Source organism: Stegodyphus dumicola, chromosome 10 (genome assembly GCF_044657685.1).
Source record: "Stegodyphus dumicola isolate Sdum_Otavi_A_Nest chromosome 10, ASM4465768v1".
NCBI lineage: Eukaryota > Metazoa > Arthropoda > Arachnida > Araneae > Eresidae > Stegodyphus > Stegodyphus dumicola.
The window spans coordinates 153,168,258-153,194,893 of record NC_140777.1 but is presented as its reverse complement, the minus strand read 5'-3'; the positions used below and the strand labels follow the sequence as shown (position 1 = coordinate 153,194,893).

Here is a 26,636-nt window from a genome sequence, read left to right as displayed (position 1 = left end):
TTCAACCACTAATTGTTTTATTATATATATATTAGGATGGATACACATATGTAAAAGGAGATTTATAGCGCGTAAATTCATGTAAATTCATCATCTTAGATACATATATATGTGCGCGTGTAATAAGTTTGGCAGATGAGGAAACTAATTTCGTAGCTTGTTGTGATGGGGTCGGTGATAATAGATAGCTTGAAACTGTTGCGTAGTTGACTGGATGGAATTTTGAAAGAACCATAAATAACTGGATAATCACAGCGTAACGTTTTTACTTGACGTCTAATCTATTAGCTTCTTGGATTGCTTTTTAAAAATAGGTGCAGCCTGCACCCTACAATTTTATATATACTGATTACATTTTAAATAATAGAAAACACCGCTATTAAAGAGACGTGGGTTATTCAGGCAGAAAAACCAGCAAAACTAGCGTGCGTATATAGCAGCTGGAGTACTTATAAGCTTGGCTTCTTTGTTTGAATCCTGAATAGCGATTGAGCAATGCAAGTTGCAGCAATGAGGATTACTGCAGAAAAGAAATGACATAAGTGACACAGTATAGTAGCTTTGAAGAGGTTTGTATTTAAGTTAAAAGGAGAAATCAAATAGGGATATTCCCAGTTATGTAATAATTTGTTCCAATTAACTTTTTAATTTGTTAATAACTTTCCTTCATGTTCTATATTTTATATATTTATATATATCTACAATATCTGCTTATCAGTCAGTAAATATGTATATAAATATATATATGTTGTGTGTTGATTGATACGTAAACTCATGTAAATAATCGATAATGGAAAATTTTAATTAATATATAAGATAAAAATACGTAAAGCAAACTTCTGATTTTACTAATTCCTTTTATCCTTCATTTTAATTTGGACATTTCCTCTTGCTGTCCTAAAAATAGTAGCTATTTATAATATATCAATCTAAATTGTGTCATTTCCAAATTAAGCCCTATCATGAGATCTTACATAACGCTGCTGAAAGATACTTTTTAGTCAATCAATAATAAGATTTCTGTTAAAGCCAAAACCTTTTTGCTTCTCTCCCAGGCTTTCTTCTGAATGTGTCTCACTTTTTCTGCGTGCTTGCTTCTCTGTATCATCCATTATCATAAGCTTTAAAATATGTGAGGTGCAGATTGCGCCCATAATAATGTGTGAATCGGAATATGAGTTTCAAGAAATATTTTTCACAGAAATAAAGTATATTAAATTTACGGCTACGTTTGTCTGTGGTTTCCAGATTCTGATTTGAAATTTCTCCTTGACATTTTGACTAAATTTACGCCCAACACAAGATTGTTGCTTTTTTAAATTTAAGTAGATTCATGTAAAAATGGATAAAGAAAAAATTTAAAATTTTAATTTTAAAGTTTAATTAATTCAAGAGTTTTTATGGGTCATTCCATATTTAAAATACAGAAAAATAGTAATATTTTCTATGGCAGTGAATCAGAATGTTCTCTAAATGTGAGTATTATATACATGTCGAATACTTTATATTCCCCAAAGCTTCTGCTTTGGTCGATACGATGGCTGCTAGCCTGAAACCAAGAGTGAGTATTCAATTCTCGTATTAGGCTTGGGTTATGTGTGAGGCTTTTCTCTCTTTTTTTCGGATATTTTCATTTTCCACGCGTGACTCACCTCGATAAAGTTGTTATGATGAGACTTCTAAATGACCAAAGGTGCCGACCAAAATTCTCGCCGAATTCATGGCCAAGAAGTGAACCTACCGTAGAAATAATAGTAATAAAGTCTTAAAAACTTCAGCTTTAATGTTTTATACCTAAATATTATTTTAAAGTTATCTTTCCTGTCGCGCTTTCATTGTGTATGTCTTTTTGATCAGAAAAACTAGAAATTAACGAAAATCAAATAAAAAATATATAAAATTATTATTAAAAGGACTAATTAAAAACAAACACATGGTAGTAGAAGCACCAGTCTGATGATGATTAATCGACTTCAGATATTTTATCTTATATATTATGGGAATAGCACTTCACGTGATCGAGTGAGTGCCTTCTCCTCCGCTTTTATTTTCCACTGTGTGATTTTCTTCTTGTCATTACGGATAACAAATTCAATTCAAATAAAGACTTTGGAAAGGGAGTTAAATGCCTTTCTTTAGAATCCCTGAAACAGGGATGAATATGATCATTTCATATAATCCCTCAAACAGCGATAAATATGATCATTTTTATATAACAATCCATGAAACAGTGGTGAATAATTTTTATATGAGAATCCCTAAAACAGTGGTGAATAGGATAATTTTATGTAGACAGACTGAAACAATGATCAAGAGTCTATTAATGATGAGTCGGATAATTTATACGTAATTCCTGAAACAGTGATGGAGAATCTAGTAAGTAATGAGTAATCTAGTAAATAACGAGAAATGGATTCATCTTTATGCAGAAGTTCATTGAGACTGTATAATTTCAAGGGTTCTGAGTTGGAACTTTATGGAAACAATTATATATTATGCAATATTTTCCACTTTATGATAATAATAAAGGAAATAATTTTGAAACTATCTGCTTATCAAGGAAATAGAAATTTATTTATGACATTTCCCCGTTACTGTTACTTAATGTCTCTGTATTATAGCTTATGTTCGAAGAAGTTTAGTTTAGTCCAAAAAGATATATCATAAATCATTGTTTTCTAATGCTTACCTCCAGAGTATATAATCAGGGAGGAGGGAATTGAATTTTACTGATCATATCTCTAAACGAGACGTTATTGTATGTCAAGGAAAATACAAATACGGATATGAATAAATTTTTATTTCGAAAGGAAAAGTAAAGTGACCTTAAAAGAGGGATTCACGAAAACGTATCTTATATTTTAAGTGATGAAAAGTTGATCTAAAAAATGGTAGTAAAACTTTTACAAAAAAGCATTACGTAATTTTATTCTAAAAAATAGATTACTAAGTAATATAAAATACGTAATATATAGTAATGTAAAATATATTATAATGTAATAGCGATTGTTATTATTAAAATATATTATTATGTAGCGAAAGAAATAAGGAATGCTGCATAAGCAACGAAAACAGAAAATAGTTAAAACCTTACTGATCGAAAAAAATATACCGAGTGTTTAGATTTTTAAACTCCAAACTACTAGAATAATTTGAAATATTACCAAAAAGAGTTGAAATTTTAAAATTGGACGAAATTCAACCTTAAACTTGTGTCCCTTTTATAAGAAATTTTTATGAATTCCAAAAGAATGGGTCTCTTACTTCTTCTGAATTCTTCTTCTTAAAAGTAATTAAGTTCAATCATGAAGTTAGTTTTCCTCATTTTTTTCAGTTTTCCTGTATTAATAGCATACTAATTAATCATTAAATGTAACACATTAAGGATGCTGATGATTTATTACTCTCGTCGAAATCTGTTATAACGTTCATAATATTGTTGATTTTCTAAAAGCACTCTTCATTATGCATCAATGAATTTCTATAGCTAATATTGACTTTATGTAATAATTATTATTAATTATTAGCGATGGGCCCAGTACTACCCGAAAAGTAATATAAATGAACAACAGTAGTTCGATCAGGATTCAGATATCGACGAAAGGGCTGATAGGCGGGAATTTTGGTCGTTTCCTGCACGTGTAGCTTAAATTCCAGCCATGTTTCCTGAAAACATCTTCCACAAAGGCAGCCTTTTCTTTAGCCAGATAATCCTCTGATGCTCTAACATAATTCAACTGGTTTTCCCCTTGTGTTTGTAGAAACATTAGATATTTTTGAAAGCAGGTGTCGTGAAAAATGAGCAGCGCCCTCGCCGGGAATCGAACCAAGGACCTCTGGAATACAGGCCCAGCGTGCTAACCACTACACTACGAAGGCATGTTAAAAAGGCGGAAGAAATACTTTATATACTCCCCCTTTTTTTAAAGGGCGACTGGGGTTTTAGAGGACCCAATCGCCAAATCCTGGGTGTGGAGAATCATCATCCACCACCCTTTTAGTTCGGGCGCCAGTGTAGAGACATTATGTATTTTTTGAAAGCAGGAGATGTGAACAATGAGCAACGCCCTCGCCGGGAATTGAACCATCGACCTCTGGAATACGCTCCCGGCGTGCTGACCATTACACTTCGAAGGCATGCTAAGAAGGCGGGAGAAATACCTTATAGTGTATAACATAAAAATAATTTCCTTTTTTAAATAGAAATTTGTTATATTTTTTTAATTATTGTACATATGAAATAAGAAGTAATTTTATCTTTTAACTTTGAAGAAAAACAGTGTGAAGCCTCGTAAAAATGAAATATTACAACAAAAAAAAAAAAAGGTAGAATCCCTTCAACATTGTGTAACAGTAAATACTTATATGTATTTGCTTGCGGGGGAAAGACATTATTTGATTTTCCAAATGTATGTATAGGTTGTGGTTCAAGTACTTGAATTTCGCTGTAATTTCATCCTGTATGCGGCTCTACCAGTAGTTGAACGATAAATCTTCTGAACACTGCTAATTTGACCCGGGGTACAATTCTGGAGAATTGACTGGATGTACGGTAATTTTCATGGCTTTTCTTGTTAGGAACGTGAGTATGAGCTAGTTTTCCTTAAAAAAATCCTCCACGAAAACCCCCCAGGGAGCTAATTATAGAGTGTTACGCAGTCATCTAAATAGTTCAGTCTAATCAATTATGTGTGTAGCACAGGAGGGTATTCGTTTTCCTGAATGTTTTCTCCAATTTCTCGTATTTAACATAAATCAAAAGTTGCACAAAATATAGTACTTATAAGGCATTTTCTTCCTCCTTTCTGCAATTTTCATGGTGTAATGGTAGCACATTCAGCGCATATTCGAAGAGTCCAGGCTCGAATCCCGGCGAGGGCATTGCTCATTTTTCACGTCTCCTGTTTCAAAAGAACCTAAAGACTGTAAATACTTACCATAAAAGCTGGACACACATTTTAATATTCTATCGGGTATATCGAACATTTGTAAACTTCTACATCTAAAAAGCTGTTCTGTTCAGCTGCACATGTCCTTGTTAATCGAGAAATCCGTGAAAATGCGGAAATTGCTGATTTTATTTGTTAATTTCATCCGTGAGAGGTAATTTTTATATTGTTGTGACATTGTATCAAAACGTCTTTGCATTGATGTCTTCGGATACAGATTCCGAATCACGTACAACTTCCTTTTAAGTGATTAAATGACGCTTTCGATTTCATGAAAACCACAGTCTGGTGAATATACAAATATAATCATATGTTTTGTTAAAAATAATTATTGGCTTTCTGCTTTTCATTTATATAGCAGCAGAATCTTATAAAAATGAAGTATGTGTTTTTCCTTTCTCTTGTAAATCATTTTTCTAAACTTGACAGCATGATAACGTACGTAGGCATTCAGCAAATCAAGAGTAGGCTTCAACTTTGTAATTTTATTTACCTTAAAAAATTGAAATTTTAATTTTTCTACCCATTTCATTTCAGAAAACATTAGAATTGCTTTTAAAGCACAATATTTGTTAATAAAATAATAGTTTACAAGTAGACATCTGTCAATCATATTTTTTCTTTTATTGTTAGTAGGTCATCAGATAATGAGTACAACAAGAGAAAAACTCAAAGGAAGAATGACTTTAATTTTTGAAGTCTTTAACTGGTACGCAAAGTTGAAAGCATGTCATTGCTTAGATCTACCTCCCTGTTTTCGGACTTCTTTAAAGGCCTTTTAGTTTACTGATGAAAGATCTGATGACGAGGTAGTTATTAATATATTCTAATTACTTGATTTGTTATAAAAGCATGAACAACTCGTATGTGGAATATATTGGATATTACAAGACACACAGTCATTTTAACTAAATATTTTTGGTAAGAATCGTAGACTTTTATTTCTCGCTTTTTGTTATCCTCATTTGTACAAGCCATTATTCATTGTAACGGGATTTTGGATTTGGATTACAGCAAAGAAAATGTGGCTTTCTTTCTAAGGGGAAGGATACCTTCATGGAGGACCTTCTGAGGGAAAGTGACTCATAATAACACGAAAGCTGTCATGCAGCCAGCCTGTTCGCCAAGATTGAATCCGGGTCGAACGACCAGTGTTCAGCGCCTTTACCGCTCCGACGCTGATAGGTTTTTACATTATTTTAAGAGAAAACTAGTTAGTTTTAGTTACTATTGTAATGAGTTTTAATTTGTTTAATCTGGTATATGTACAAGGTTTTTAAAAAGCTTGTACGACTCGATAACTCTGTAACTGTTGGCGATAGAGTGCTTTGGTTCTTTTTTTTAAAAAAAAGTATCGCATACGGTAAGGTTTTAAAATACAATGATTTTTGTCACTTGACACTTTCAGTGAAAAAATACGGAATTTTAGTTTTCATTTGAGTCTTTTACGTAGAACATTTAATTAATTACTCAATCGTTATCTTATTACAGATCATTAAAAAAGAGGTTGCTTCTGTAACATGGAAAATTAGCTTTGAAGTAGTATATACCGTAATCCACTTTCCTTCCGCAGTCAAAACATCAGTTTTAGAGACTATGTAGAACTTAATTACATTACATAAAGCATTTTTAACTTTTAGCATTTATTGCAAATAGCATTCCAGCTTGAATGCGTAACATTTATGCTTCCATGACATAATAGTTATCATTAAGGAATCTGCATAATATCTAATTGTTTGCATCGATTTCTGTATGCTGTTCTCGAAAACGTTGATTAGTAATTAACTTTAAGTAATTATTAACGTATCAGGATTTTTTGTTATTGTTGTTATTGGTTTTACCAATTCGGCTGTAAAAACAATTTTCTACTTGGTGCGTGTTTTGTACAAAATACATAAAACATTTTATTAGTCCAAAGGGGCTTTGTCCCTGAAGGACTGTTGTTTTCGTTTTGCGATTTTGCGTTGGTTCAATTATAAGGTATTTCTCCCGCCTTCCTCGCGTGCCTTCGTGGTGTGTTGGTTCTGCACGCTGGGCCGGTATTCCAGAGGTCCGTGGTTCGATTCCCAGCAAAGGCGGTTGCTAATTTTTCATTTCCTTTGGTTCCAAAAAATTACCTCATGTCTCTACAGTGGCACCCGAATTAAAATGGTGTTGGATGATGATTCTCCTCACCCAGGATTTGGTGATTGGGTCCCCTAAAAACACCAGTCACCCTTTAAAAGGGGAAGAATATAAGGTATTTCTAACACCTTCCTAGTGTGGCTTCGTGGTGCAGTGGTTCTGCACGCTGGTGCAGTGGTTCTGCACGTGGTGCAGTGTTTCTGCACGGTATTCCAAAAGTCCGTGGTTCGATTCCCGGCGAATGCTAATTTTTCATCCTCCGGCTCTTCCAATTAACCTAATGTCTCTACACAGTATAAATGTCCGTTTCACTTTTCAAACTGTTGTCACCAAATGTTATGCCTGTTTACCTCTGTTAAACACCAAACGTTCCCGTCCTCCGTCACCTGTCACCTGTCACCAAATGTTAGAGTTCTGCATTATATTATGTTTGAAGAAATTAAATAATGAAAAATCTGCATAAATGTATGTATATTTCTTGAATTGTGATAAAATAACGGTACATTGAGCCATCGAATTTTGAATGACGTAATCCTACTGCGAATATGGGCATGTGTGGAAGCCCAAAATTAAAATTTGGAATTTGTTTTGTTATCGATTTCCTATTTTGTAAAACTTTGACGAGATTTTGATTAACAAACTCAAGGATTTCAAAGCGAGCCATGGCAACGTCGTACAGAAAAATACATTTTTATCTCCAGCACGCGAGACACTGTATCGGAAATTCTCAAGATATGCTCAATTTAAAACTATTTTGCGATATTGCTGTTGACCTGAATTTTATGGTTTAAGTGCGAAGAACGTGATATTTAATAAATAAAGGTAACAGACAAAATGTTAAAAAAACGCCTTTTGGACGTAATTTAAAATCCGAAATATCTCATTTCAGATTTTTTTATGTCATATATTTTTATTAAAAGGGGTGAAAAGACTAGAATTATAACCTGAAAGCTTATCTTATTTGATTCGTATCTTAAACTAAAATTATGAGCTTACGATCAAATTCTTAAGGGTCATTTAGTCGTGAATATTTTGAAATACCTTGTATGCATATAATATTATAAATGTAATGCGATACAGTAGAACCTCACGATGCTGCTAATGTTTCTTTTATGATTACATGCATATGGATATTTGTAGATACTTTTCATTTTGAACAATTCATTAAATAAAGCACTGAAACAATACATAAGCATAGAGAAGGATGTTAAGATTGCTTTTCATTAAATACATATTTGAAATTTAGCTTAATAAAAAAATTTTTAACATTAAATCAAAGTTTTTCTTCTTATGAAAAATTTGAGAAATTTAAAATTCGAAAGATTTTAGGATTTTTCCGAATTCGATAAAATTTGAGATTCTCTCGATTTCTAGTTAATTCTCATTCTCCATGTTAGTATAAACAAACATCAAACAGTTGTGCCGTGCTCAATATAATTGTTTGTGTTGCTCATTGCCTTATCTTCGGGACTGTGTTCAAATCGCGAAGAAAGTTTGGATGTTTGTAAATGGATCTTAACGACGAGAGGGCACATATTATCCACAGCTGAACAAGCTGATACACACCTGGTACGAGTTAAAAGTTCCTTTTCACTGGCCTGGTGATAGCGTCCTGGTGAGTGACCGTATATTCATTCTCCGGGAATTCTCCCTTAAAACTGGGACGTGCTAGACAAAGTCATACTGTCACCTGTAAGAATAAAATTCGTGGATTTGTTCTGATGTTACTGTCACGCAAGTGAGATAAATTGCAACAAAAATCAAACATTTTTTGTTTCATATAAATATGTATAGTAATCCGCGCAACCGGGATAGTAGTTAGTGACTCTGAAGGCGATACCGAAGGTCACAGGTTCGAATACCGGAGAAGGCATGTAAATGTTTATGTTTGTGCAGCATGAGGGGCACTCTAAATACGCGGCGAGCCGACTGTCCTCTCGAAAGGTTGGTGGTAAGGGAAGAGGGATTGGAAGCCCTCGTATCCTCACCCCCGGGGTGCTGTTTTTCAGAACGAGCTAAAGTCGGGCTGTCACCTGTATGATGCTCAAGGATCATGCCAGCGACAGGTGCATTTGATTCCTTGCCAAGATGAATGCCGTGGGCTTCTGCTGACTGTTTGTTATGCAAGTGAGATTGGTAACAACAACATGTACAGTAAAATAAAATAATTTTCTTTAATTGTAAAATCCGTTAACTGTGCGACATTTCCCTCTGCAAAAATAATATGAATAAGAGAACCAAAAGAAAAATTTTAATGTTATTATTTTATATATCAATTATTTTATGTGATAGAATAAATGCAATAGTCACAAATGGAAATAAATAAAGTAGTAATCATAAATAAAATAGCAGTCATGAATGCTGCCCAAGGAGTGGTAATAAAATAGTAATCATAACTACGACAAAGAGTAATAATTTTTTAGAACAGTGGTCATAAACACGACAAAGAATAGTAACAATGAGTTTCTTTTTTATAAAATGTGTTTATACAAAAAATTTTACAAAGTATTCAAAATGCTGGCGAGGCTTAAGAATGGGCAAGAAACTTACGTGTGATGACATGTACTGTTTCAGAAAACGTGGGTGTCTAAAAGCACAATGACTTTCCTTCATCTACACTTTTTCTTGCATAAAGATGAGCGAGCAGCCGTCTGATGTCATTTTACGGTGCAAAAAAAATGCTAACTGCGCATTGTTATTTTTATTTTTAATATTAATTGTATTACGTTTTAGTTTCTTTCTAGCTATGCAAGAAAATAATAATTTAAAAATTCCTTGTGATGCACATATCGGAAAGTTTATTGGTTAAATTTGTAAAATTAATTAAATATTCACTAATCCACTCCGCTAAAGGCAAACCGATATGTATGCCTTAAAGTTGGTAGAATTGAGAAATTACTGGCATCAAAAGTATCTTTTCATTCTGTAGTGGTCTAATCCGTATATTTGAAATGAAAGGTGAAGGTGAATTGGCAGATACCTTTAGCTGCTCGTATAATAGGCCATCTAATAGGTTATATAACCAATTATACTCAATTTCGGTAATATATATACAGTTGGCTTTATAAGAGGATTTTTATCCTAGTATTTTCAGTTTGACTGAATTTTTCCAGCAAAATCTTACCTCTCGGCTAATACATGGATGGGCTTGTGTTCGAAATATTTGGTAATATATAATGAGATGTTTGCATAATATTGTCCTTCTAAATGCATTTGAATCCTGTCCATGAACGTGATTAAATGCATGCGTCCATAGATGACTGTGATTATAATTTATATTAAAAATTACTCTAAATAATATTAATGCTTTTGTACTATGATTGCTTGATTACTTCCTTATAATTATAATAAAAACATTTTATCAGTTATTGTACTATTGACTTATTTCGTTATATGTATATGTACATAGTGATTCAACAACGGCAATAGCTCGTTTGCTATGGCAGATATCTCTAATGGTAATTTCCAACTACAGAACGGGAATGTAAGAGATCTTTTTGTAATCATAAAATAAATCAAGCACTTAGAGATCAAAAAGTCTGGAAAACACTTCCTGCTTTATGATAAATAGATTGCTTTATTCAGCTGTTGTATCCGACACCAGAATTCTTCTGAACGACGATCATTATATTATTATATCAGAATAGTCAATATATTTCCAGAATGGGCGACGCTTTTCGAGAATACTAAAGACTTTTTGTAAAACGGATTTTACTTGTCGAAACCTTTTAGTTTCATAGAGGCAGTATCACAGAATCTGCTGGATTTCTGCTACCTCGAATGTCAAAATTTGTGTAGTCATTGAAAACTTTTAGCGCAGGATTTAACAGATGTATAGGTCTCTGGGCTGTAATATTCTTAGAGCCGTTGAGTTTTCCAACTCGTTCGTTATATCAGCAAATTTTCCAGAATATTGACTCCTGTGCGGGCGAGTCCTTCTGAAGGGCTCATAAATTTTAACATACTAAACGACTGACTAACTGGATTCAGTTTAAATATGACATGTTGAGCTTTTAACGCTCCATTAAAACTTTATTCATATAATATTTAAAAGGGTAATAATAAGGCAAAGAGAAACTTCGATATTTCCCGTGCAGTATTAAAGATTAAAACTGCGATTTTTATTTGAATCTTGAATATGCGTTGAAAGTGGAAAGATATCTGAAATCTTGAATCCAGGATGAAGTTTCAGAAAGTTCTTAACAATGACTATCAAACAGTTTCTCTTTTGAAATTGGATACGCCTGTAATTTGACTGGAGGCACCATGCTGAAGAACGCATCGTGATAATCATTCATATCTTAGTATTATGATAATCGTTCATATAGAATGTCACTGAATCTCGTTATCTGCACGTTTCATCAAAACAGTCATCTGTATCTCATGTAGCATTGTAAGATTTTTCTCCCTCTATAACCGCGTGCCTATATGATGTAATTGGAATGTGTCTTATGATGATTCTTCATTTAATGACATAACAGCATCTTGCTTACTCATTCCATCGTCGTGATCTTTATGGCTTTTTATAAGCAAAATTAGACCTTCATTACAGATGCATTATCATTTTGCTTTGTTAATACTGGAAATAAAAATATTTCAGTATATTCTGTAAAGAATGTTGCTAGTTTGAGACACATAAAAATCGGTGTCTTAATTTGATTAGCATCTGGATTCGACTCTCCTGAAGGTATTTTAAATAAGAGATACTTTAAAAGCTTTCAAAAGCCATATCTTGATATAAAACTGAACAAGCACATGTTCTTTAACTTTTCAGAAATAAACTTAAATTGCCTTTAGTATCTTATTTTCTCAATTTACGCCACAAAGCCATTAGTCATATAACTCATGTACATATTTCTATTAAAAAAAGATCTTATTGACTGTTAAACTGTATGTTTGAGATGAGTTCGAGAAAAGCACTTTTAGGAAATAAAATATCGTTATCTATTTGGTACAGTATGGTATTTTATTTTGTGAAAATTTCAGTTCTGTTTTGCTACCTTTTCAGAATTTGTCACCGTAAAAATTACTAATTTCTTAATTTTAGGTCCTTCTAGCGAAGATTAATTCACAAAACGTTAAGGCTTTTGTAGGCAACATCACAACCATGTGTACCTTGAGAAATCAAGACTAAATCAGGATCCGTTAGCTTGTGTAGAACATCTTTCATGAGGTATTCCCTCATTTAGAGAGATACCTCTCAGGTGTTTACCACACCTAAATATTTAGAGTTATAGACCTAGAGCAACTCACCAGTGATCGAATCGATAAAACAGCTAATCCCTGGTTGTTTGACCCAAGTTCAAATCCCGGCGAACGAGTTAGATGAAGGCATACTCGATCATAGAGTCACGAGTTAGATGAAGGCATAGGAAGGATCATTCGAAGGATGATCGAATGGATTTTCCCTTCTGTAACGTGAGTATGAGCCACTTTCAGTAAGAAACTTCTGCATGAAACCATCGTCCTTCAGGTAGGTAACCCTTACAGTGCTCTGACATTGCATCCACTCGAATGCAACATTCCAGTGCTGCAGAATATGGGAGGAATAGCTTACATCCACTAAGTCAGGCATGTCTGAATCAGTACCCCAAATAGTCATCAAAGTAGAGAAGGGGGCTTGCAAGAGGTTAAAAGCCATTTTCATACTTAATGGTGTATTTAAAATGTGAGTGAATACATAAAATCTTACCTATTATAGTACTTCTTTTTAAAAATAATAGGAAGATGGATACCTATTGTTTATTTCTCGAGAATGGCATCGTTTACCTGCCGGATTACCAACCGGATTTTTGATATTTAGACTTATGCTGCTCGTACGAACAGAGGTCAGATGAATATTTGTTAACCTGGATCTCTCTGAAAACTTGTTCTTTCACACTGATACGTAATTCGGATTATGAAAACCACATACGGTGCCAACTCATGGCTTTCTGAGAATCGCGCACTGGTAAAAGTTTTAATTATTTCTATAAAAAGACCGTATGTAGAGTCCTGCATAGTGCACGAGACTGCACATGTATGCTTCAATATTCGGTGAAATTACAATTTTTATTAATATATTATTACTGTATTTTTTTTGGCTATTTTCTTAGGGAGAGCCAAAATTCGCATAAAAATGATTCAAGGTTCGATAGTTTTGCATGCTTGCTCTAAAATAAGGGCAACTGGGAATAGGCTTTATGTCCTCCAATCAGGAAGCCCAAATCGGGTAACGAGGTATCGTCCAGCCTTAAGTTTGGCTTCCAACTGTGAAAAAGTGTAGTTTGAGAGCAACGAATGGCTACCATGCATTTGCCCGTAATCGAACTTAAGTGCGTCAAAGATCGTTTCAATCTAATAAGCAAACGGAAGAAAATGCTTTCAGTTACTTACTAAGCATGAAAATAAAGAAATTAAAAGTTTTAAGGAATTCATTTGAAACTCCGTTTAAAAGATGTTATCGAAATTTAATTCGTAATGAACTCCTTTATTTAATAAAACTGTTTTAGAGAATTCCTTTGAGATTTTGTTTAAAAGATGTTGTCGGAATTTAGTTCATAATGAACGCCTTTATTTAATAAACACAATTCTTTTATCATTCGCACAAATGTTGGGACTGAAATCCAGACGAGAATGCGTAAAAGATTCAAGAATTCAAAAAGAATTCAGTCACTCAAAATCCGTAATATTATGCATCTTCTCTTACATGCGTCATAAAAGCGAGGCAATGATTTGTCCAGGGAATTTGTTTGTCAGCTGCCTTGTTTACATAACGCAAGTTTTCCCTTGCTGGATATTTGAAACGACCTTCGCCGTTAGGTTTTTCCCGCTGCTACTATTTTTCCTGATGCGTTGTCATGGGGTAACAACGACTGACATTTTTAAGTGGTTTTTATTTGTTCGGTGGTATGTTTTGCACAGAGTTTATGATGCATGATTCATGTGAATGTTTTGTTATTGCAAAGAAAAGAAATTTATTTGCATATTATATAGAGTGTCTTTAAAATTCAGTAAATGTTTCGGAATTTTAGTGTTTAAGTAAAGAGGAGTTTGCAACGCATAAAGATGTATGAATTCATTGCGTAAGATAACTAACTAACTAATTAACTAACTAAATTTGATCATATATGTCTAATATTATAATGAAAAGTTTTTTTTGGGTAGATTTTAAGTATTTTTTAGTAGAAATTATGGACATAATGTTCAACGTTTTCAAATCAATATTTCTGTATATTAATTGTTTTATAAGTCTTTGGATCTATTTTCTTAAGATCTTTTTCATTATTTAAATAAAGTTCTTTATTTTAGCGATTTTAAAATCGAATTTTAATATGACACCCCATCTTTAGTTGCAGTTCTTGTGAAGAAAACTTTCATGAGAGAAACCGTACTTGAGGGTCTCAAAATACATAGAAACAAATTTTGCCACTAAATTTTTTTTAAAATGTTTTTTTTAATGTTTTAAGTTTACGTTTGTAGCCTTATTATTATTCTTCAAAAGTTATGCAATTTTTTTCGGGGGGGGGAAGCTAATTTTCGTCATGCGTCCACATTTTGCAACAAAACTGACAATTCCAATTGGCAGTCCTTTCTGTACCAGATTTCAAAGATAAATTGAATCTTCTGACTGATTTTTGCAATATTTCAAATGTATCTGCAATTTCTTGCTAGGAATATTTTTTTCTTTGTAAGATAAATTTCATAAGAGCGTTTACTTTTGGGTTCGAGCGACTCCTTTGGAGCTCTGGGATTCGAACATCGAACCTCCCGATACAACAAATCGGAGCATGTTCCAGTTGTAGGAAGGAAGAAGAAAATGTCTTGCATTCTGCCCCATTAAAGGACGACTGGTCAGGAGGATCGAACAGGTCACCAGATGAACTATCGTCTACCACATCTTTAAATCGAGCGCCACTTGTAGAGTCATTTTCCTTGTCGAATCAAGCAACATGAAAAAAAACGGGATTTGAACTCTAGAACTTCCGCCTGACAGCTGGAAATGCTATCAGTTAACACCACAAAGGCATGAGGTGAAGAAAGTGAAAATTTTATGTATTTTCTTGCACTTAAAGTTGACTGAGAAAGAGGAGACCTGGTCCCCGTAATGACCAGCTATCAAATACCACATTTTAATCAGGCGCTACTGTACAGCAATTTTATAATTTGTGATTCGAAAAGGAGAAACAATCAGCAATAACTTCGCCAGGATTGGAACTCTGGATCTCCCGATGCAAACCGGACGTGTGTCCGGTTAGACCACGAAAAGGCAAGTGATAAATAAAAATATCATCTGCTATATCTGGACAGAATATTCTGTGTAATTAACTATTTGGTGTGATCCAATAAAAATCTGTTGTCATGGATTCGAAAGCTGAGCAAATGATTTGATTCAAATGGCAGACGATAATCTATGATTGTTAAGCAAATTATCACTTGAAATGGAGCTATGTGTTTTGCCTACGATTTGGAGATTAAGCGGAATGTCTATTTCAATGGCCTTAAAAACTTCAGTTTGAGAAATTTAGAATAAAGAGCATATTTTTTATTTGTCTTCATTAGGAAATATTAATTTGTAGGGAACTTTTATGTGAATGACAACCGGTGAGATTCATACTTTATAAAGATGCAATGAACAGACTTTTGAAGAAAATTCAGCGTATTAGCCCTTAAAACGCAGAAACGAATAGTTCGTATCTGCTTCACGACACTACACCATCACACAATTCCATTCTCGTCAAGCAATTTCTAGTGTAAAATCGCGTCATCAGTTTGGGCATTTCTAAGTTGATAGCGATTTGATGCAGTCGAAATGTCCCGGATGGAATAAAAAGACACATATCTCTTTTGCGGGTTTTTTATTTATACTCAACAACTGAATGATATATTAAACATCTTGGGAAAAGTATCGTAATTTTACAGAGAGAAAAGTCTCCACAGACACGGAGCGCATCTCTTCATTACTAGATTCTCCTCCTTTGGGTATTTCTTGTTTTTTAACCATGAAACAACATCGGAGGCTTGATATTACATTTGAAACTTCATTTTAGTCATTAGGTTTGATTGTTTTGCAGACCTAGGAGTTGATCAAAATGCTTAATTTCTCTTCTCATTGGAAAAATTCCAACTAATTATAAACACATGATGTAATGTTGCACTAGCAAAGAATTGTCACAATTCTCAACCCTTCCCCTTATTCGCCAAATCTGTCACGTGAATACCTACTTTTCTCTAAAGCTACAATCCCACCTCAAAAGTCATTATTTTAATAGTACTGAATAGTATAGTATTTGAATAGCATAATTATTTTAGCAGTATTTTAATAATAAACTGCCATCCGAAATGCAGCAGCTTGAAGGAAGCATCCAAACAGCATGAAACTTCCATCATGTGCATACCGCTATCGAATATGCAAATAATTACGATTTCAACGTACGCGCCAATGGTGAGCGACTGCACTGCTCCTTATAATCCGTTTATAAAGAAATACTATATTGCTGTTCTGAATGAAGTGAATAAGTTCTCTCATGAATGAATAACGGTCTTTGATATTTTTTGTGTATGCAGCTTCAGTATGCCTCGTAGAAAAATGCAAACATCATTCGAGCAGGTTTCCGAGTTCAACCGTGGCAGAATCCTTGCGTACAAAGATTTCGAAGTATCCTTCGTCGGTTGATGCAGTAGGGATCGACTGACAGACAGGAGCAATTGCAATGGCCTCGTCTCACCACTCTACGGAGAGACAGTCATATTGTGCGGATGGCAGTTATTGAGCGCACACCACAACTATATCACAAGGAAAGCAGTTTATAACACAACAGTCGGTATCTACAATACAATGGACAGTTCACTAGACATTCATTGCTTCATTTACATTTAACTTTGAACCACAGGCATTTGCGTTTGCAATGGTGCACTGGCGGATATGGACAGACATAGTGGTTTCGAACGATTCACGTTTCTGCTTGCAACAGTGGTTGAATTAGAGTTTGAAGACGCCGTGGACAGAGGCTACTCGACTATAGTCATACTGGTCGTACAACCCCTGTTATGTTGTGGGATTGGATTCCAACCCTGGATCCTCCTTGTACAAATAATCGGTACAGTTACCAACTAAGGCCATGTATCTGAGGTTTTGCAGCTTTTCTTTCTTATCCTGAGGTATTGCCTGCGGCCACATTTCAACAGGAACACATGTTGCAGGCAATGTTCAAGCTTTCTTCTTAGCCGTCCATATTGCATTGTTACCCTTATCTGCCAGTTCTCCAGATCTATCACACATCGGACATATCAATGACTGGAGAACGCCTAGCACGGCATGCCGCACCTGGTGAATTTTGGTTACGTGTGAACTACCATTTCGGCTACCTCAAAGTTTTGAGGCTGTTGGGAAATGGCACGGGCTCCCATTTCCCAACAGCGCATTCAAAACCTCTTTCAATCAACGCTGTGGCGTGTGGCAGCGGTTATTGGCAAAAGTGGAGGTAACATTCATTACTGATTTTTTCGTCTTCGTCACATCAAAGAAGGTTGTATTTCAAATGAAACAAAACTGATACTATGTGCAATGTGTAATCTCTGAAATAAAATTGGCTTTGATATCTCTAGTTCTTCTTTGTTCTCCATTTTGGATTGGCCAGCAGTGTATTTCCAGAAATTCGAAAACCACTGGCTTTAACAGTATCCGAAAAAGATGGAATTCGACAAACCAAGCAAGACAGTTAAGCGTTGTGTAAACTTACTGCAAGAATCGTATATTGAAGGTTAAAAATAGAAGAATGTTGTTTTACTTAATTTTCAGTTTTATTAATTTAGTTTTAAACTTTTGTAGACGCACTTTGTATTTATTTTGTAGTGAATTTGATGGGATATAAATGATGTATTTATTTTCCTCTCTGAACAAAAAGGAACTATTTTGTTAAATTTTCTGTGCGTTTTATTTTATTTTATTTTTATTTTTTTCATTTATTTATTCAATGTTATTGTTATGTTCAATGTTATTCAATGTGTTTTAAAATTTTTTCTGTCGCTTTAAGAGTAAAAAAGGTATCCTAATATGCAATTTAATTTATGTAAAAAAATTCTACTTTTTAAAATCCATTTAATACATATTACCATTTACTTATTCTATATTCGCTACACCTATTCACTTCGTTCTGTTATTAAATGTTTTTAAATTTTGTTCTTAAACGTATCCGAATATTTCCTTTTTAACGCTCCGTTATTTGATTGGTTGATTCGTTGCGCGAATGGGGAGGAAATGGATTAAAAAAATTGTTTTTTAAAAGCAGTTGCAAATAAATATATCTTTTTTAGTCGCTACTTTTCTGGGTTCTCTAAATGTAGTCTAGCATTAAAATGATCAAGGTCTTGTGTCAAGGACACCGTCGGCGAACAAAAAAAGGTCTGAAACTTGTTATTACTTCTTTTTAAAACTTGTTATTTACTCCATCCTTATCAAAGGAAGCTTTGCATATAACATTTGACTGTAAAATTACAATTTGCTGTAATGCGTTGTGTACTGGTATTCGTGACATCATCTCATTTTAATTTTGTATTCGTAAGCAAGGGAATTATTTCGGAGACTTGAGAATTTTGTATGTTGTTGAGTAAATTGGTAATACGTCTGTAGAAAACGCAGATTTAAAACAACATTTGTCTTCTTTGCGTATGGTTATTAGCAGGGCATGTTACTATTACTTAAAGAAGGTTTTTCGGAAGAATTGATATTGAACAGCGGGAATCGGAATTTTTGAAGGAATTAGGGAATGTGAACTTTGAGAAAACTAATTTGGTATTTATTTAATTTAAAGAATCTAAGAGTATAAGATAACGTTTACGAAGATTTAGAACTGGTTCATACAAAATCAACAGTTCGAAGAAAACAGCATTTTTACTCATCTGCCTGCAATATGCAATCCTAGTTAGTTTAAACAAAGCTTAGCGCATTTTTACAGCTGTTTGATACTTTCGTAGAACTCATTTCGCGTATGGCAGTTCAAGTCTTTGATACGATTATCTGACCCTCTTAAGTGCGATCGAAAGAATGATCTTGGAAGCGAGGACTACACTTAGGGCAGAGAAAGTAGTTTGCACGCGTCAAATCTAGTGAATAAGGAGAATGCGAGAAGCTGCCTAACAAGAATGAAAATGTCTGAGAGCGCGTTTTCATTTAGCGGAAACCAATTGTTTGATATAGATTTTTGGCATATAACACATATTTATTAATGGCAATTTTTTTTGGAACTTAGGGAAGGCGAATTATTGTTAAGTACATCAGGCACCAATTGCAGAGTCTGTCAGATTTGTTTTGAACGGGAGAATGTGAGGTTGTGCTCTTATCGGGATTCGAACCGTTTGAGTCTTAAAAGAATCTGCAACCAGTTACACCACTAAAGCACGATGTGTGGAAGACGTTTCTTACAAGATAACGCAATTTTTAAACGATACCCAAAATAATAAGCTTCCTTATTACATTTGTTATGTCAGTTCTCTCCTTCGGACAACAATAAAAACCGTCGAAAAGCCTAAAAACTGCCGTAAAGTTTTAACCAGATAGCTTCTGTTTTTTTACAAGGGTCTGTAGTCAAGTTATAAATCTGTGTCTTCCATGTTTTGGCAAAACTAATTCAGGAAAAATAAATTACCAAAATTCACAGTTTTTTAGGGAGTATGTAAATAGAGAATATGCTTATACAAATCATTTTAGGAAGGAATTACATTTTTTGATTTTGAACGTGTATATTAATTAATTTTTGCGAATAATTTACGGATATAATCAGTATGTTACTGTCCAGACTGCGTCTACTAATATCAACTTACAACCACGTGTAATCTTTCAAAACCTTTCGTCTTCTGTTTACAAGAGCAAAGATGCTCACATCTCTAAGAATATATCGAAAATTTTATAGTTCAAATGCATTAGTCTCGGAGCTATATTAAAATTAAAAATCGATTTTATGTCATCAAAAGTAATTACATTTCAACATCAACATTTTGTATCTATATACAATTGCAGAATAATTAGGGCAAAACTAATAAATTCTAGTGCTTAAGCAGCTTAGATTGGAAAATTTATTAGTTTTAGAAAATAAAATTTTTGACTAAAAAAAAATTATACTCTCCTGGAAAATTTAAAGCTATTGTAAAACACAAAACGTTTAGCAAATAAATCAAGAATGCGTTATGAGAACATAGTTTTGTTTATTATAAAAAAGGTTTATACATTAGTTTAAATTTCCACTCAAATAGTTAAAAAGGGCGAAACATACATTCAGAACTCATTAATTGTTATTGTTTAATGATTTAATTAATTACCCATGATGAGTCTTAAATGGAACATTAAATAATGGATAATTAATTTCCAGGTGTAATTTTTTTTAAATTTTTAACAAATTTTTTGAAAAAAAATTATGTTTATTTAGTTTTATTTTTAAGGATTAAAGCGATGTATACTTAGTTTATTTGCTAAAAAATTTTTCTTTTACCATAGATTTTAATTTTACATGATAATATAACCTTATTTTAGGTAATTTTTTAATATATTTAAATGTATGTTTGTGTGCGTGTGTGTGTGAGTGTGTAAAGTATAAAATATGAAAGAAATTACTAATTACTAACTTTAATCTGTCAATAGTTCCTTTTGTTCCTCATTTTAATTTAGGTGATTCCCCGTTCTTTACAAAAAATAATAACTGTTTATTATATATGAATCTAAAGTGAGACTTTTCAAAATTAATCGGCATCATGCTTTCGCATTGCAGGATCCCATCTCGTCCAATCACAAATCAAGATACGTTTTGACTCTCCCACGCTTCTTTTGAATGTGTATGCGTTTCCCCGCTTTGCGTCGCTCTGTCATCACATTGCGCCTAATTTCTGTCTATCATCTATTGTTTTAAGATTAAGTTTCCCAAAATTGATCGGTGCCATTTCCGCCCATGATGAGTATGTCTCATGAATTAGTTGCCCAGTAATAAAATTATGTGATGTATCTACGGTCACGTCTCTGCAGTGCCGTCATTATATCTACGCAGTAAACCTCTTCATTACAGCTATATCTCTCTACTCTAGTCTATCGGGGAGGGGTTCAGAATTTTCGAATGAACTATTATACTTAAATTATTTAAGATAATTCATCAACTAATTTTTGATGACATGACCCTGACTGCATAACCTAAGGGCCCGCTTTCCAATCCTGGAGAAGACATGGATGTTTGTAAATGCATAGTATCTTTGCGGCATGAGGGCAGTCTAAATATCAGGCGAGCCGAAGGTCCTCTTGTGTGGTTTGGTGGTAGGAGAACCTCATATTCGTCCTCCTCCCCGGAATGCACTGTCTCAAAATTAGGATGGAACTGGGCAAAATCTAACTGTTACGTATAGGGTGTCCAAGGCTCTTGCCAACGACAGTAATCTTGTACCCCTTGCCACGATAAATTTCTGAGGCTTATTCTCATGAGGTCAGACAAGCTAAATTAATCACAATACACACAAGTTATTGAAATTTTAAGTTATTAATTGGATCTAAAATTAGTTTATTCTCATAAAATAATATAATTTTAAACCGCTTACTGATGCAAGTAGGTTAATTTTTTAGGTAGGGTTCAGAAGCGCCCGAGCGGTAAAGTTGCTGGACACTGATAGTTAGACCGGGGTCCCATTCCAGGTGAACTAGTTGGTTGCATGGACGCTTTCGTGTGTTTCTTCTGGGGATACGAGCCAGCTCTCTAAGAAAGTCCACCACGAAAGCACTCTTCCCTTAGTCGTGTAGCACTCGCTTGCTTTGCTGTAATCAAATAAACCAAACCATTTTTGAATAAAGGGAATATGACTTCTCATAGTCTCTTGTGATCCTCACCGTTCTTGCGCATTCAGGTGAAACTGCCCTATCTTTACAATCCTTTTTACAACGTCAATTGTAATTCACACACCAATGTGAATGAATTATGGGAAATTAAAACTCAGAAAAGAACAAATGAAAACATAAATTTGTACAAGATTTTACAGGAAATAATAATTGTAAAGCTTAGTTCTCTGTTGTATTGCAATACTGCAACGAGACCAACTTTTAGAGAAATATAAATATATGGATATGGAGATGACACAGTGTTTTGTTTTGCTAATATTTAATAATACCTCCTGAAATAATTATAAAAAGACATTATTTTACATAGTTATAAAATGCATGATTTAAAATGATTTTTGGTATTAAACAAGTGCACAGTATTAAACAAGTGCATTGAATGTATGAGGATTACAAATGAAGACATTTAAAATTTCATTATGAATACTTTTATTGTTGAAATATTTATCTCCTTAAATTTTTAAGGTTTGAAATACAATAATAAATTAATGAGAACTCTATTAATGTGCTCATGTGACTCAAAAAGCTTCATCATATCACTTTTATTGTTTAATTTTAGTTTTATTGTTTTATTATTATTGATGTTTTCAGTATGTGTGGAAGATGCATCTAAAATGTTCAAAAATGTGGAAATGTTTACGTATCAGAACAACCTAAGAAAAATGAACAAATAAAATAAAAAAATAATAACAGAAAATTATTTAATGCTAACAAATAATAAATTTCTTACTTTGGTGCTAACGTCTAATTTTCCATTTAATGTTCTACAACTTTTAATCATAACATACACTGTAATTTCATTATTTAAGACGTTTATGTGATTAAAAAAAATTCCTGGGTTTCTTTAAAAAAATAAAAAAATGAAAATAAATAAGTAAATAAAAAAAATAATTAATTAATTTTGAATAGCGCAGTGCATTTTATATCCTTCCTTAGATATGATGACCCCCTGATGTCCAATTACCTGTTTTTCCCTCTTGGTTCGATACAGAAGGGAAAACTAGATGTATAGGGGAAAAATGAAGTGTTGGGGAAAAAACATTCTTCAGTGAGAAAAGAGGTTTAAAGCAGCGTTTCTCAAACTTTTTCAGGTAGGAACTACTTTTATATAACAACAATGTTCTTCAAATCATCTTAGTTTTCTCGCCTTCGAAAGCAAATTTTTTAGCATGCATAAATTAATCTCCAGTATATTATAATTTTAAAGTGCATTTAATTAAAATTCATTTAATTTTGTAATGGTATTAAATAATTAAATTAATAGAACAAAATTTAAATTCATTTTTAATAATTCTAGGCTATTAGAATATGTGTAATATTTATCTTATTAACTAAAATTCCCATTAATGAAATGGATGAACCTGCCTTGCATAGCTATTCTGTGTTTAGAAGTATGCTCGTAAGAAGCACCACAAGTTTCTACGTTCTCTGCTGTTGCTTGAACTAAAGTTCCATAGGTAAAGATAATCGATAATAAATTTTATAAAATATCAGTCTTGGCAGAAAAAATGATAGACGAATTGCCATCTGTAAGTTCCATTCTGGTATTTTCAATATATTTTAATCCAAAGGGGGTCTTTGTCCCTGAGGGACTATTGTTTTCGTTTTGCGATTTTGCGTTGAATCACTCTGAATGTCCGTTTCACTTTTCAAACTGTTGCCACCAAATATTATCGCCCTGTATTATATTTGAAGAAATTAAATAATGAAGAATCTGTACAAATGTATGTATGTTTCTCGCACTGTGATAAAACAAAGGTACCTAGAACCATCCAATTTTGAATGACGTAATCTTCCTACCAATATGGGCATGTGGAAGACCAGATTTGAAATTTGGAATTTGTTTTATTATCAATTTCATATTTTGTAAAACTTTAACGAATTTTTGATTAACAAACTCACGGAATTCAAAGCGAGCTATGGCAATGTTGTACAGAAAAAACATTTTTATCTCCAGCGCGTGAGACTGTGTATCGGAAATTCTAAAGATATGCTCAATTTAATATTATTTTGCGATATTGCTCTTGAACTGAATTTTATGGGGAATTTTATGTGCGAAGAACATGATATTTAATAAAAAAAGGTAACACACAAAACGTTAAAAAAACGCCCCTCTAGACGTAATTTAAAATCTGAAACCTTTCAAATTTTTTTAAAATTTAGTTATTTATTTATTTATTTTTATTTATATTTATTTATTTATTTATTTTTTGTCGGGGAGGCTTTTTTGAAAATCTAGGAGGACCACCAGGGCAGGCATAGAAAACGTGTGGTCAGCGGACTGTATATTATTAAGAAAAGCTGGTTTAAAGCATTTCACGTCATAGATCAAGACAAATTTTCTCTTGGTGATGGTAAATTTATACAGCTGAAATAAATATATGCTAAACTTTTATTGTTGTTGTTGTGACTAATCTCGCTTGTCTGATATCAGAGCAAGCCCACGAAATTCAACTGGCATGGAGACAAGATTGCGCCTGTAGTTGACAAGAGCCTTGGGAGCCATACAAATGACATTTGCTCAATTTGCCCCCAATTTTGAAGGAAAGCGCCTCTGAGGGATGAGTTTCGAGGTTGCCCCCAACTCCTCTTCCCCTACCACCATCCTCTCGAGAGGACTTTCGGCTCGCCGACCGTAAAAAGCCGTAATGTACGATCTAGAATATTTTTTGTGATGTCTCTAAGAACATTATACATACATGCATCTCAAAATATAAGCGGTAGTAGCCGGATTGACGTTCAGAATTAAAGCAGAATCAATCGTAGAGAATGTTTTTTATGCTAATGGTTTGTGATAGTAATTTTCGCTTCATTCAGCAATAAAAAAAAAATTTTGTTTTTAGATGGGATCCACTCGGGAGCTTGACTGCATAAGCTTTACACATATTGTAATATTGGGATTTTTATGCAGGAAAAGCATCGTTGGGAAATAAAAGTATTGTTGGTCTTCCTTGAAGCGAAAGAAGTAAATGCCAACGATTTATATACTTATTGTATCTTCTGTAACAGATGTAGTAGTTTCAGAAATCTGCGGCTTAGGATATATCTGTATGTTCTGTAAGCTATTTTACGATTTATATGAATTCAGTAAAATAGTTTTTATTCGGTATGCAAATTGCCTTAAAAATGTTTAACTGTCGAGCAATCTTATAATTTCATAATACTTCTGTAAAAATATGTAATAAATATAGCAATCCTATATATTTAATGCTTTTGTAAAACACTTTATCCTTGAGATCTGAAATTTGCTAGAAAATATATTTTACGACTTTCTGTTTTGAAATATTTGAAAAACCAGACGAGATAATAAAAGGCTTTTAACTCACACTTTCTTGACAGAATGCAAATACACTAGCGCGCCTGTGTTCGAATGAGGTAGAAAGAAGTTAGTATTTAAGGAAAGGTGAAATAAGAGCGTGTTCTGCCTGTCTAAAGACCACATTGCTAACTTTGATTTTCCAGCGATTGCTGTGCGTTGAGGTATTCCTGCCATTCAGCTTGTTTACGCCGATATTTCGAGTCAGAGACAGCTTGTGCATAGTGACCTATGAAGTCTTTATAGTCTAAACTTCAGTTATTCATGACCTTTTGAGTTAAGCCAAGAGTGTTGGCTTTTGTAAGTTCCATGTGCGAACTTGGCACAAACTCGTGGTAAAGATAATAAAAATTTTATTAAAGATAATAAAGAGTTAATAAAGGGTAATTTCTTCTGACATTGTAGTACTCTAAGACTTAATGATTATTCACTAAACAGTCTAAACCTCTAACGTCGAGCTCAGTTTATGACAGCCAAGCACACAAGATGTTATAAATTTTATTAGTAGGATAATTAATGCGATTCGACGTATTAAATTTTCAGATTAAAGCGAAAGTCGTCTATTAATTTATGCTACACATTTAAATCAATTTTTCGTGTAATTTTATTTATAATTTGTACTGTTATCGTATGTTTATTTTTATTTCCAATACTGAGAATTTTTTCATCATATTAAAATTTTTATAACGTAATGTGTAAAAAATAAATTGTTTATATATTAATAATATTTAGTTAAATCGGGGATTCCAAGCTTTTTTCTTATATCTACTCTTTTAAAGGAATGGTTTTCTTCATCTACCCCCTTACCTTTTTCTATATAATATACAGTGTACAACATAGCCATATTACAAATCATTGCACTTAAAGCTAACAATTAGGTTAAGAATGTGAACAATAAGTTTGAAAAAAGTGGTTTATTGGATTTATGTTTAACTATTTTTTATTTTACAAACATGCAGAAGTTTTCGGAAACAAAATCCGAGATTCTGATTGACACATTTACGATTTTAATTAATGTAATGGTTGAACATGATATTTTGATGCTGTGTTTTTAATATTTAATGTAAATATGCGTAATTTTATTTTTTAAGCACCTCATTAAAAAGTATTCAAACTGTTTCTTGTTTTCCACTCTAGTTTTGCAGTTTTTCGTATTTTTTATTGTGTTTTTTGTTCTTGAGTTTTATTTATCGTTTGAGTTTTATTTTTTTATAGTTCACTTATTATAAAAAATATGTATACATTTTTAAAAACTTAATTTTGAAAATATATATTAAATATTTTAATGCATTTTCCTCTCATGTTTATTTTATATGATTTTTTTTTCTTACTACTTGATACAGAAAGGTTTTCGTATTTTTTATTGTGTTTTTTGTTCTTGAGTTTTATTTGTTTATTGTTT

The 26,636-nt window shown here is 33.1% G+C and overlaps 1 protein-coding gene and 1 non-coding gene across 7 annotated transcripts in view; one reads left to right on the top strand and one right to left on the bottom strand.

Moving 5' to 3' along the window:
* The window catches only part of LOC118191585 (forkhead box protein P4-like), an 821,276-nt gene that overhangs the window by 27,488 nt on the left and 767,152 nt on the right, over positions 1-26,636 (top strand). The window contains exon 2 of one of the 6 annotated variants that reach the window (XM_085825717.1): positions 22,855-23,009. The exons of the other annotated variants lie outside the window; for them this stretch is intronic. The gene's annotated coding sequence lies outside the window, so the exon portion shown is untranslated. The remainder of the gene's footprint in view (positions 1-22,854; positions 23,010-26,636) is intronic. 6 annotated transcript variants of the gene reach the window in all.
* TRNAT-UGU (transfer RNA threonine (anticodon UGU)) lies at positions 3,807-3,879 on the bottom strand. Its single transcript has one exon. It is a non-coding gene; the product is annotated as a tRNA-Thr (tRNA).